We start from the raw sequence: 5,208 nt of genomic DNA, 5'->3' as shown, positions 1-5,208 counted from the left end.
AGAAAGTTGCATGCTGGGAACTTGACCCTTTGCTTCCAGTCCCTCCTGCGTCACTCTTGTGTGCCCCAGAACACATTGTGAAAATTCTCCAATAGGCATTGGACTGGAGGATGGTGTATGGTCCCTGGGATACCTACTCATGGTGACCGCACTTTGCTTTGACACAAGTACTCCTGGTGATGTGCGGAGGCAAGCAGCCAAGTCTGGATGAACATGAGTGATACACTAAATGTAGCAGCTATTTTCCGACTGACTTGTGTTGACCACAGTTTGTAGTGTAGACATGGCCAAAGTCCATCATAGATGTATGCGGAACTTTCCAGCACTGCATGGACTATACAGCAGGTGTGAGGGAGCATGGGCCCAGATTTATTTTAGAATGGGTAGGCCTGTGCCATCTGGAGGGGAGGTTGGACCTGGCACACCAGCTCATAAGGTATTTTTGTTACAGAAAATATATCACATATATGATATACATTGGTTAGAATAAATAACCTCTTTACAGCACATTCCTGGCACCTCACTGACTCTCTGACCTCTTATGCTCTTTGTAGCATGTGATATTTTTGTAGTAAAAGTCATACAATAAACTATCTCTCATTTTCTTGTAGCTAGGAAGACAGATTCCCTGCACAAAGGCCACATCCTTCTCCTTCCTGGGAAAACATGGTGGACAAGGTGCTCCAGAAGGTGTTCATTTTTCTTGTCCTAATTTTCATTCTTGGAATTCTTCTTTCTGGGGTATTCTACAAGCGGCAAACAAAAATGATGAGTAAGTAAAGAATATATAGATAGAAGGATTTTGTGTTTCTTGGAACAGAGACCATCTTTTTGGATCATATAAAATATGTAGCACAATGAGGGTGCATGTACAAATAATACAAATAAAATATCTGAGGGGCCTGGCCTAACAGATTCTTAGTTATTGTGGCATGAGTAGGGAAGAGAATGCCACAAAAAGCCACATTTGCCACTGAAGTTAAGTGTTTGAAGATGCATGGCAGGATTCTCCCTAAGAATATTCCTCCTGCCATTCATTTCCCAAGTTCTCCTGCTAACAAGCCTTTTAATAATCACGGTAGCTTGTGTTGCATGCCTGTTATAATGTGTGTAGACAAGTGACAGTGAACTAGAGATTCATGTTAATCCTGAGCTACAATTTTAGTTCCTCAAGGGGTTAATTTGAGTTCTATGATTTCCTGAATGAAAAGAGAATTCCACAAAATTACTTTACATCCGATGAAGTGAGCTGTAGCTCATGAAAGCTTATGCTCAAATAAAATTGTTAGTCTCTAAGGTGCCACAAGTACTCCTTTTCTTTTTACACTGATAGTTTAACTTCCTTTCTTGCACACATCTTCTCTTCCAGTTCCTAAGGAAGATTGGCTGATGAGTCAAGTCTATCGCAAAGACACACTGAACTCCACCTGCTTGATGAACAACCTTTCTCATTCACAAAGCAAACTGAAACATACGATTGCAAGACAGATCTTTGTGGAGCATAACCACAAGCTCATCTACTGTGAGGTGCCCAAGGTGGGCTGCTCCAATTGGAAGAGAATCATCCTTCTCCTCACAATGAACCTGAGCAGAAAGGCTAATGAAGTCAACCATGATCTCATCCACCAAACCCCACTGATAAAGAGGCTGAGTTCTTACCCTTCTGACTATCAGGCGAAATTGCTGACCAGTTACACCAAAGTGATGTTCACCAGAGATCCCCTGGAACGGTTGGTTTCAGCTTACAGAGACAAACTTCTGCACTCTGAGCCATACTATAGTATCACTTTGGCAAATGAGATGAAGGCCATGTGCAGGAAAAACAAAAATTCGACTGAAAAGGTGACTTTCCAGGAGTTTGTTAACTTTATTCTGACAAAAAACCAAGAACTTTTGGATATTCACTGGAAACCAATGTTTCTACTCTGTGATCCTTGCAACATTCACTATGACATTATGGGGAAGTTTGAGACCTTGGAGCAAGATTCTGAACATGTTCTCAGGAACATTGGAGCCCCAGAGGATATGCACTACCCTAACTTTAAGAAGTATGACTCAGAGAAACGTACTAGTGATGATATCACCCTCGAATATCTCAGAAAGCTGAGTGCAGAGCAAATTCAAAAGATCAAGAAGCTGTACCAGATGGATTTTACTTTGTTTAACTATCCTTATGATTTGAAAATGAACCTTTACAAGACTGATACAGTATGAACCGAAAGGCAGTTTTTATTCATACTGTATCACATGAACTTGTCTACACAGATGATTACAGGTGGTTGATGGTAGCAGTCAAGCACTTATTGTTTTGTAGCTCATAAAGCTATTTGTTGTAGGCACTCATGTAATGTTGTATGGAATATGGGACATCCTTTATTATATTATCAGTACCAATATTACAACATTGTAATGAATCTTATACCAAATATGCCATGTAATGAAAAAGGTATGATTTGCTAAATATGCTAAGCTTGTGCATATGTATGTATCATCTTTGTATCATGAGTTATAAATGTATGGTTCATTGATATCTCAAACTTGTGCTGTGTATCTGGGTGACATCCCCAGACAGATGAACACCAGCACGACCCAGTCTCCTTGATAGCCCATCAAGGGGAATCAACTGTACAATGAACTCTTTGAGAGAAGCCAGGGGCTACATCTATGAGTCAGCAGGACATGTCGGGATATGCCTATGGACAGGGGACTCCAAGTACTTTTCCATGCCCATGTGCTATGAGCTTGTGTTTGGGACAAAAGATGTATAAGCCACATGGAAGAGAATATAAAAAGGCAGCTGCATCATCTCCATTTCATCTTCAATCGTGCTTCTCACCTCTGGAGTAACTTCTGAAGCACTGGAATGGGTTACCTAGGGAGGTGGTGGAATCTCCATCTTTAGAGGTTTTTAAGGCCCAGCTTGACAAGGCCCTGGCTGGGATGATTTAGTTGGTGTTGGTCCTGCTTTGAGCAGGGGATTGGACTAGATGACCTCCTGAGGTCTCTTCCAACCCTAATAGTCTATGATTCTATGATTCACTACAAACTGAAGCTTTGAACAAAGGACTGATAGACCCATCCAATCTTTAGATGTGTTCCAGAGGGACATTACAAATCAGCAAACCGACCAAGGCTGCAAAGAACCTGATATATGGACTCTGAAGTCATATGTATGTATCTGATTGCTTTGACCATCTAACAACTCTCTTCTTGTTCTTTTCTTTTCTAATAAACCTTTGGTTTTAGATACTAAATGATTGCCTGGCAGCATGGTATTTTGGGTAATATCCAAACTAGTCTTGATCTGGTAATGTGGCTGGCCCTTTGGGGATCAGAAGAACGTTTTGTATAATGAATAGAGTTTTAAGTAACTTTTCACTTTTCTGGACCTGTTTGCTGATTGGGAGCAATAAAGGGGGCTATGTTATTTCTTTTTTCTAGTTTCTTGATAACCATTGTGTGGGATCAGGAGCACCGTTTGTGACTGGTTTGTGAATCTAATACCACCAGTTCTGCGAAAATCTGCTCTTCTTTCTGAAGCCTGCCCTGACCTTGGCATTTTCATTGTGAGCTACCCTAGGCACCTGGAGTCACAGCTTGTCTACTGAATCAATGTAACAAATGTTCCACCTGTATGAGATTTTTCCTTCTGCTGATTTGATTGCCTTGAATGTATGTGAAATTCACAGAGATCCTTGGTATGATGGGGGTAAGGGATGGGGAATATGGCTTTTCCATATACAGATGTTTCAGAGCATCCACTTTTAGTCTAGATTATTTTGATTTTCAATTAATAAAAACATATAAAGTAGTGTGTGTCCCTAACCATGCAGGAGCCTCCAACGGGAATCCTCTAGCAGGCAGGCAGACATCTTACATGTAAAGGTGCATGGCATCAAACAGAATCATTACTACATATACATCTGGAAATTGCAAGAGTACAGCAGCGCTCTCGCCACACCTCATCAAGTCCCCTACCCTTGTGGGTGTTGGAAGGAGTTGGTGTAGATGCAGCAAAGCTGGCATTGTGCCATCTTGTGTTCCCCCCCACCCCGGTCATGGAAATGCTCAGCTAAAAAGTGTGTAGCAGCTTCGGAGACTCTGTGCACTGCCATAGCTGGAGCCAGAATCTGGCCCATGGGCTGATCCAGAATGAAAACTCCAGTAAACTCCTCTCTCCTAGAGAAGTGATCAGGAAGTTGTTAACTTTATTCTAAAAAAACCCTAAAACACGAAACAATCCAACAATAATGACTACCACCAGCCAGAACATTTGGACATTCATTGGGATGTTTCTACTCTGTGTGCATTGCAACATTCACTATGACACCATAAGGAAATGTGAGATCCTGCAGCAAGATGTTGAACATGTTCTCAAGTGTATTTGAGCCCCAGAAGGTCTGAATTATCCTAACTTTAAGAGGTATGACTCTGAGAAATGGACCAGTGCTGTTATCACAATGGAGTATCTCAGAAAGCTGAGCTCACAGCAAATTTAGCAAATGGCACCAGAGTCAAAGTTGTGTCAAGTATTTGCCTTTGGTGGGACCTTAAACTCACTCAGCCTATTTTCTTTTTCTAAAAAATGAAAAATGGGAAGCAGTGTTTGACCACAGCCCTGAGAAAACCCAAACTGCCCCCTCTCTGCATGCAGGTGGCACATTTATATATTTAATGTTTTTAAAGCTGTTCCTTAGTTCATCAACATTGAGAGAGCTATGTCAAGAGTTAGCCAGTCTCGCTCGCCAGCTCCACTAGCTCCTTCCAGTTGCTAGTGACCTACAGGAATAAGTTACAGTTTCCTCCTCTCTCCTCAATGCTGGTCCTTTTGGTGGGAGCAGGGTGTGTAGGGTTGCCCGTCAAATTTGTCTGAAGAGTAAAGCTTTCCACCCTTTTCCTCAAACAACTTTCCTGGCTGGTTAACCACCCCTGGATGGTTCCCAGGCTGCAAAGTGACAGTTTGATGAGCCACAGAAGGCTCATGAGTATTGATATGAAGCATGACCCTAGAGACACAGCATGGAACTATAGGAGGGGGCCATTACTGAGCAGCAGTAATGGGGAGATATACCTGTCCCCTCTCAGATCTTCCATATTGCTATTTATTCCCCATGTCCATAATTCTGTCTTCTGTGATGTCTCACCCAATATATATTTTGGTCAATAACCTCGTTCCCCACATATTCTACACACAGATCAGCACTGTGG

At 41.9% G+C, this 5,208-nt stretch overlaps 1 pseudogene across 1 annotated transcript; it reads left to right on the top strand.

Annotated features, from left to right (window-relative positions):
• The first annotated feature begins 666 nt into the window (after positions 1–666).
• LOC311521477 (carbohydrate sulfotransferase 9 pseudogene) lies at positions 667–2,214 on the top strand (annotated as a pseudogene). Its single transcript has 2 exons — positions 667–772; positions 1,370–2,214. The product of its transcript is annotated as a carbohydrate sulfotransferase 9 pseudogene (transcript).
• The last annotated feature ends 2,994 nt before the right edge of the window (positions 2,215–5,208 follow it).

The sequence above is a fragment of the Lepidochelys olivacea genome (genome assembly GCF_965140295.1).
Source record: "Lepidochelys olivacea isolate rLepOli2 genome assembly, chromosome: 6".
Taxonomy (NCBI): Eukaryota; Metazoa; Chordata; order Testudines; family Cheloniidae; genus Lepidochelys; species Lepidochelys olivacea.
This window is presented reverse-complemented; position numbering and strand designations above follow the sequence as displayed.